Raw genomic sequence first — 9074 nt, forward strand, 5'->3', positions numbered from 1 at the left:
TGGGGAGCAGTGACTGACTAGGAGCACAGGTGAAGGTCCTGCAGTGCTGACCATATTCTCTTTCTCTGAGTGCTGCTTTAAATAGGGTCATTGTGAAAATTCACTAAGTTGACCACTTTAAAAATGTGTGCTTTTCTCTATGTATATTACATTTCAACAGCTTTTTAAAAATGCTATCAAAGTATACCCACCAATACCAAGTTTTCTTAATACTGATAATTGTTAAGCTCCCAATTTTCCTGATCTTCATAGAGACACATAAGAATATTACTTCTTTATGACCAGTGTCAATGAGAGACATGACTTTGTTCAGAACACTGGCCAGGGGTCTCCACAGCTAAGGCCCCTTTACATTTGGGCTGAAAAGGGAACTAATTTGGTTTGGTATCCTATGCCCATTCCAAGTGGGAAGTTAAAAACCTTAGGAAATTAGGTGAATATACCAAAAACAGTTTAATTTGTTTTTGAAAGGCAGCAGAGGGTATGTGACTAACGAGAACTTCACACACAGTGACAGCTGAAGGAAACAAAGTGTTTGTAAATTATATCTATTGGATGGTGAAGAAAAAAAGCTCTTTAAAAATCACTCACATCTACTCTAGTATCCATAAAGCAAGACAGATCTAATGGATACATCTGAGTGGGAAATGAACAATCTTCAAATACAAAAAAAAAGACAACAAAATATCTTTTTTAACCCATCTACACCAGAGAAATAAGCACAAAAAGTCAATCCTGCTAAACGAGCTAAAAAAAAAAAAAAAAAAGTCCCCTTAAGGAAAAACACAACCACAGGAAAACAATGGACTTAAAAGAAGAAGAATGCATTCTATAATTTAAGATCCATATTTAATTGTTAGAATTGAACAGCTTTGCTCTCGCCTTTCATATATATCTAAAGTGTATTATATTTAAAAATTATTCCATAGATCCAAGTTGCAAAAAGCCCAAATAATAACAAAATTAGTAATAATGATAATGATGTTACATTACATCAACCAAAATAGACAACTTATAACCTGATTAGATACATGTTAAATCATGGTATGTCAGACATGAAATGAATCCATAGTCTATCCTTGATTTCAAACAAGGACTCAGGAAAATGGTTCAGAATATAAAATTATGGAAAACATTACAGCACATCAAAGCAAAGCAAGTTTAATTAGGCTTAGTTTGATAATTGCAGAAAACAAAGAACCTGCCTCACAGCATGGCTGGTGTAAAATCCAGCAATAAGTCCGGTTGATCCAAATTAAAACCGCCCTATCTACCATCCCACATGAATCCTTTTATCTGAAAGCTACAGAGAACAAAGAATTACAATTCTACACAGAACTACACAGGGTCGATCATGTTTTCATCAGGGTTTGCTTTGGTTAATGTGTGCTTCATTTCTCTATTTTAAAAATACAACCTATAAATACCTGAAGGTAAAAGGCAAGAGACAAACCAATGCTAGCAAAAACTACCAGCATGTCTCTTCAGCGTATTTGGATTCATAGAATCCACTTTGATCACAAAATGCATAGTCTTGTTGCTAAATTTTCTCTGAATTGATTTTCTAGAAGGGAAAGACAGAACTGACTTTCTTAGGAAAGTTGTAAAATATTCCCCCAAATTTAATTGGGGCAACACATTATTATTGTGTTAATTTTTATTTTATTTATTTTTTTCTTTTTGGTATTGGGATTGAACCCAAGGGCCCTCTACTACTGAGTTTCATTCTCAGCCCTTTTTAGTTTTTGAGACAGGATCTTGCTAAGTGGTCCAGAATTAGCTTGGAACTTATGATCCTCCTGCAGACAACTATAATAGGGGAATCAGGAAGCCAGAAAAAAATCAGAGATGGAGATGAAATGTGGTCAGATCCACTTCCTGCCCCCTTCCCAATTCAGGCCCTGTTACCTGGCACCAAGACTGTCACTATGAACTCTGTCCCTCACACAATGCTCCTTTAGCCATTTACTTACACATTCTATGAATTATAACTTCAAAAAATAAATACTATCAGGTCATCAGCCCACTTATAAAATTCCACTAAAAATTTTAAAATTCAGTGCTCACATGAAAAACACTCAACCTCACTAATAATAAAAATGCTAATTAAAACAACCATTAAATATCATTTTTGCTTATCAAATGGACACAAATGTCAAACAAAAAAATGATTAGTGCTGGCAAGAGAATTATGGAAAAGGCGTTTTATAAATACCCTTAGTGAAAACATCAATTAGAATTGCATATTCAAAAATCAATTTGACCATATAAAATTATGAGTATTAAAAAAATGGGGTCAGGGGTAGAAGTCAGTGGTAGAGCACTTGCCTGGCATGAGCAAGGTCCTAGGTTTGATCCTAGCACCACTGGGGAAAAAAAGTTATGCATTTTGACGCTATATCTAAGAATTTATCCTAAAAAATACTCAAAGCTATGGACAAAGATTCATATAGAAGAACTATCATGACAATCTAAAATTGCCACCCTAGCAGAAACACTGCAAAAGTCCAACATTAGAGAATGTGACCATAGTGCACCCCAGACACACTAACGTCCTAGAGAGGAACTCTGAGGCTAAGAAATTGCACAGCCTCCTCTAGCTGGGCATCCATTGATTGCCTGTATCCAGAGGAAGATTAGACATGGAGCTGGTGGCCCAGGCCACGGGCACAGGAGCAGATGAAGACCAAGTCTCCCCATTTGTAACACTGTGCAACCTGACTGGTGGTGCATTCGGGACATACTGACTTCTAATAATACAGATCCACATAAGAATTCAAATGACATAGAAAACAGAAAATAAAGTTAAAATTTGACTTGAACACCACTGCCTGAAATAAATCATGATTAATATTAAAGTACACATCATTCCAGGCAGCTTTCCATGCATATATAGACTAGACAGAGAAGTACTTTTATAAAAATAGGATTATAATATAACTTCTATTTTTATTAAAAAGTATTACATATAATTTTACTTTAATTTAACAGAAGGAATAGAAAATAAAGTGAAACTAAAGGGATTGCTAAAGTCTAGATAAATATCTTTTCACCACTAGAGATAGTATTTCATAAAATATCCATCCAAGGTGAAGGAAAAGAGAGATTGAAGTAATTTACTTTAAGATCTGTACGTATTTTAATTCAAGACAATATCGATACTGTTATAAAAAAGATAAGGTAGAACATTCATATTTTCTTTTACCTCCTAATTTTTGTAAGTGTTATTATTCTTTTAGTTAGAAATATATTTAATAATATTCATGTTAGTCCTGTCATCTTAATTCTCACAGTTGTTTGGTCTTCACTTTATATTTAAGCTTCTTATTCAGAGAAGCAATAGATATATGGTAAACTACTTCAAGCAACGAGAGAATACTAAACATACACGTCAAGAAATGCGTCTTCTGTTTGAGGATTCAAAATATCCATATAAGGGGGACCAATAGCTCACTTCAATTGTGTTACCAATGTCTTCACTCTCATGTTTTTATGCACACATTTACAAATCTGAAATCATGTTCTATGTAAAATTAGACCCTACTGGTATCTTCAAAGTGCAGAAAAAAATGACTGTAAACTTAGAACTGTATATCCAGCAAACTATCTGTCCAGAATGAGAGTGAACCAGGCATAGTGGGACACCATTTGGTAAGCCGAGGCAGGAGGATCACAAGGCCAACCTGGGCAACTTAACAAGATCCTGTCCCAAAATAAAAAATGAAAAGAACTGGAAATGTAGTAAAGTACCCACTCAATCCCCACTGTTGTTTAAAAAAAAAAAAAGTGAAAGTGAAATTATAATGACATTTTTTAAATAAACAAGAGTGAGATACTTTACAGTAGCAGTTCTTTTCTCAAGAGATTTCTAAAATATGTATTTTAGGAAAAAGAAGAATGACCCAACTGGAAATCCATATGCAGCAAAATGAAAATAAATCTCCATCTCTCACCATGCTCAAAACTCAACTCAAGGTGGATCAAGGACTTACGAATTAGTCCAGAGTCCCTGCACCTAATAAAGGAAAAAGTAGGCCCAAATTTTCATCACATCAGATTAGTCTCCGACTTCCTTAACAAGACTCCTAAAGTGCAAGAAAATCAAATTAATAAATGGGATGGACTCAAACTAAAAAGCTGCTTCTCAGCAAAAGAAATAATCAGTGAGGTGAAGAGAGAAACTACATTTTGGGAGGAAATTTTTGCCACACACACATCAAATAGAGCACTAATCTCCAGGATATATAAGGAACTCAAAAAACTTAACACCAAAAAAACAACCCAATCAATAAATGGGCTAAGGAGTTGAACAGACATTTCTCAGAGGAAGATACACAATCAATCAACAAACATATGAAAAAATGTTCAACATCTTAGAGAAATGCAAATCAAAACTACTCTAAAATTTCATCTCACTCCAGTCAGAATGGCAGTTATCAAAATACAGACAACAATAAGTGTTGATGAGGATGTGGGGGAAAAGGCATACTCATGTATTGCTGGTGGGACTGCAAATTGGTGTAATCAATCTGGAAAGCAATATGGAGATTCCTTAGAAAACTTGGAATGGAACCACCATTTGACCTAGCTATCCCACTCCTTGGTCTATACCCAAAGGACTTAAAATCAGCATACTATAGTAACACAGCCACATCAATGTTCATAGCAGCTCAATTCACAATGGCTAAACTGTGGAAGCAACCTAGATGCCCCTGAATAAGTGAATGGATAAAGAAACCGTGGTATATATACATAATGGAATATTACTCAGCATTAAAAGAGAATAAAATAATGGCATTTTTCAGGTAAATGGATGGAGTTGGAGAATATAATGCTAAGTGAAGTAAGCCAATCCCCCAAAACCAAATGCTGAATGTTTTCTCTGATATAAGGAGGCTTATTCATAATGAGGATGGGTGGGGCTCGTGGGAGGAATGGACAAACTCTAGATAGGACAAAGGGGAGGGAGGGAAAGGGAGGGGGCATGAGTAAGAAAGGCAGAAATGAGATGGACATCATTACTCTTAAGCATATGTATGAAGACACAAATGATGTGACTCTAAGTTGTGTACAACCAGACATGAAAAATTGTGCTCTATATGTGTAATATGAATTGAAATGCATTCTGCTGTCATATATACCTAATTAAAATTAATTAATTAATTAAAAAATAAACAAATAAAAAGAAAAAAAGGAAAATGACCCTAAAAACTAAGTCTGAAATGCAAGAAACAAAGAAAAGCAAAAATCTGATAAACACAGAAGTAAATCTAAACTATAATTTCTGTTGAAAATGACAGTCTTAGGGCTGGGAGTGTGGTTCAGTGGAAGAGTGCTTGCTTAAGCATGTACCAGGCCCTGGATTTGATCCCCAGCACCTAAAAAAAAGAGAGAAAAAGAGAGAAAGGGAGGGAGGAGAAAGGAAAGGAAAGGAGAGACTTCCCAACTTATTCTATGAGAGCTGCTATGACTTTGATACCTACGTCAGGTAAGGGAAATATTAAGAAGAAAATTAAATCCCTATCAAAGTCCCAATGGCATTTTTTGCAGAAACAGAAAAATACAACCTAAAAGTCATATAAGATCTCAAATGACACCAAGTAGCCAAAACAAACTCGAAAAAGAACAAAGTTGGAGGCCTCACCTTTCTGGATTTCAAACATATTACAAAACTATAGAAACTCAGCAAGGTTGTCCTTGCATAAAAACAGGCACACATACCAGTGGATCAGAGCAGAGAATCCTGAAGAAAGCCCTTGGGTATGTGGGTAAATGGTCTTTCCTTTTTCTCTTATCTTTACTGGTTTATTACAGAGTATTTTACCAAGGATACGATACTGATGGACATCAGATCATGAGATGCCTTGGGCAAGGAAGGAAAAAGGAATATAGAGACTCCATGCTCTCTCCAGGAGAATTGCCCTCCAGGAATCTCTGTGTTCAGCTAGCTCATCCAAACTCTGTCCTTTGGGACTTTTATAAAGATTTCATAACAGGTGGCACCAACTTCCATCCCAAAGTTACTTAGGGGCCCGCCAGCTCTAAGTTGTTTTTGCATACAAAAACATACAAGCATGCACCCAGACACATCACTTTAAAGATTCCAAGCACTTTAGAAACTGTATGCCAGGAGACAGGAAGAATACCAAATGTGTACATTTCACAACATGACAGCCTACCTCCAATCTTCACGCACAGTTCACATACATTGAAAGAACAGACAATTCTAATAGTCTCACTCACAACATCAGGATCCATACCATCATGGTGAATCATCCAGTCCATCCTAGTGAGTGAATCTGGCTCCCAAGGTCAGGCCACTTGGGTTTGCAGGTTTCCATCAGATCTTGTCCAGTTCCAAAAGCAAGTGCAGTCTTAGCAAACACATAGCTTCACACTTTCAGGCACCTGATGTGCCTGAACTGAGACAATGTGCCCTTTTTTAAAGTGTTAATGTAATGTTGGGTATCCCCCACTGGATACAGGACTCCTTCTTCATTCCTCCTCTCAGCTATTATTCTCCTTCTCTTCATTTGTACTGCAACTCTTCCACCTTTGGAAGGGACATTAGGGTTAGAGGACCAGGCTTTTCTAGGTTGCTGACAACAATACTAGTCTGACATGTGCCCCTCCCCAGTCCACTCCCATTCCAAAAGGGTGAGGTGACACAGGCTGATGCACCACCAGGCAACACAGATGTACTCACTATCAACCTCAATTCTGCCAGTTGGAGTGGAGGTCCTTAAGAACTCTGACATATGGTTCTAAAACATCCCGTTTCTTGCTAAGAATAACCCTTGCTTCCAGCACTTTTAGTTGCAGCCCTGGTACTGTGATTCCTGTATTAGGTAGGGGAAAAACTGAGGTGGTAAAAAGAAAATTACAGTCTCTCTGCTAGTGGGTTCCTTCTTTGGCAAAAATTGCATAGTCATTTGCATCCTTCCCCTCCTCCTCTTCCCCAGATCCACCAGGAAAAAAAAAATGGAAATATTTAGTGCAGGCACTCTTAAAAGTTCCACTCTTATTGAGTGTGAGCCCATACTGTGAAAGAGTGTAAGCTGCTCTTCAAGCCTTTCTCTCTCCCCCACTTCAGGCAACATTGTTTTAATTGCCTCCTCCACTTCAACACCTAGAGGAAGGGCTAAGGGTGAGAGAGATGGAGTAAGAGAGGCCAAACTTATCACTTTATAAAAGCCTACTTCCAGTGGGATGGGGTTGTGCCTCAGTGGTAGAGCACTTGCCTAGCACATGTGAGGCACTGGCTTCGATCCTCAGTGCCACATAAAAATAAATAAGTAAAATAAAAGTATGTGTCCATCTACAACTAAAAACTATTTAAAAAGAAAAAAACCTACTTCCTAAATAACAGCATTAGTGCACTTATGAGGGTGGTGCCCCATGACTCAGACACCTCCCATGAAGCTCCACCTCCCAATGCTGCCACAATCAAAATTAAGTTCCGTGAACTTTGGGGAATATATTCAAACCACAGTGGTCTTGCAAAGCAATAGTATTTTCTTCTATAAAAAAAAAAAACAACACTCAAAACATTAAAAACTAACCAATAAAATTTTTCTTGTATCATATCCATAATTTTTCAGTTCCATTTGTTGGATTTGTTGGAGTTGCTGAGTATACTTACTGAAAATGTCTTTCTCCTCTAATTAATTGTCTTCTAATTAACTCAAATTCTGGTTTTTCCTTCTGTGTGCATTATGATTATCTCTGTGTCCTCAGCATTGGTTGTTTTGACTTTTAGCTACTCTGTTCTCTTTGTTGATTTTAGTTATTTTCCTTGTTGTAATTCTTACTCATCAACTCCTATCTTTTTTCATTCCCTTCTGTTGTTTTTCATCTTCTCTTGAGCTTTTCATGTATCAGTCATATTCTTCAATTCTGCTATAATGTGAAGCATTCTTGACAAATTCATTTCCATTCTTTTTTAATTTTTTTAATTTATTTATATCTTCTAATTTTTATACATGACAGCAAAATGAATTTCAATTCACAGTACACAAATAGAGCATAATTTTTCATTTTTATACTTGTACACAAAGTAGAGCCATACCATTCCTGTCTTCATACATGTACCTAGGGTAATGATGTTCATCTCATTCCACCATCTTTCCTACCCCTATGCCACCTTAATTTCCATTTATTTAGTTTTGTTGGTTTTAACTGCATTTTCTTATGCTATGTGCTTTTTCTCTGTAACATGGTGTGCATGCCATTTCTTCTTTGTCTCATGTAACCTCTCTCCAAACCTTCTAATTTCTATAAATCACTGCCTTCCCAAGTATCTCTACTTTAATATATTTCCATATTCCCTTATCAGCAAGTTTAAGTGCTGTGTATTTTGTAATCTATCCAAATTTCTATAACCTGAGGGTGAGAGATGTGGACAGGTTGATTCTGGGCATGATACCCTGAATGTATCCTTCCTGTGCCTGATTAAAGATGGATGCTCCCTGGCTGTACTCCTGACTCTAGTGTGGAGGAGCTCCTGAGGCTTCACTTCCAACAGTTGGCCCTACTGGCTAACTTCCTTCCTACCTTCCTTTCTCTGATCCCAATAATAAGGAAAAAATGTCAAAACAACCTCGAAAATAGTTTGTCATCAGATTTGAGCATGTTTCTATTTATAGCACCACCTTCAGGAGGATGTACATAGGACCAGGGTTAGGTACTATGTGGGAATCCTTTTCCTTACCTAAAATGCTTTGATATTTTTCTTGTTTACATATGGCTAATTTTTTTAAGTTGTTGTTGTTTCATTTGTCTTTAATTTTTTAAAAAAATTTAATTGTCAATGGACCTTTATTTTATGTGTTTATATGCAGTGCTGAGAATCGAACCCAGTGCTTCACATGTGCTAGACAAGTGCTCTACTACTGAGCTACAACCCCAGCCCTGTCTTTAATTTTTAATGCTGCTAACTTCATGAGACATTGTGAGCAGGCAATTCTGTGATCCAGTTTCATTTCACCCTATTTACTCTTTTCTCTCCCATAAACCTTCATGTTAGAATTTGAATGCTGGGTCACATGCCTCTAGAACATGCTTATACTGATCAG

Source organism: Ictidomys tridecemlineatus, chromosome 14, assembly GCF_052094955.1.
Source record: "Ictidomys tridecemlineatus isolate mIctTri1 chromosome 14, mIctTri1.hap1, whole genome shotgun sequence".
NCBI lineage: Eukaryota > Metazoa > Chordata > Mammalia > Rodentia > Sciuridae > Ictidomys > Ictidomys tridecemlineatus.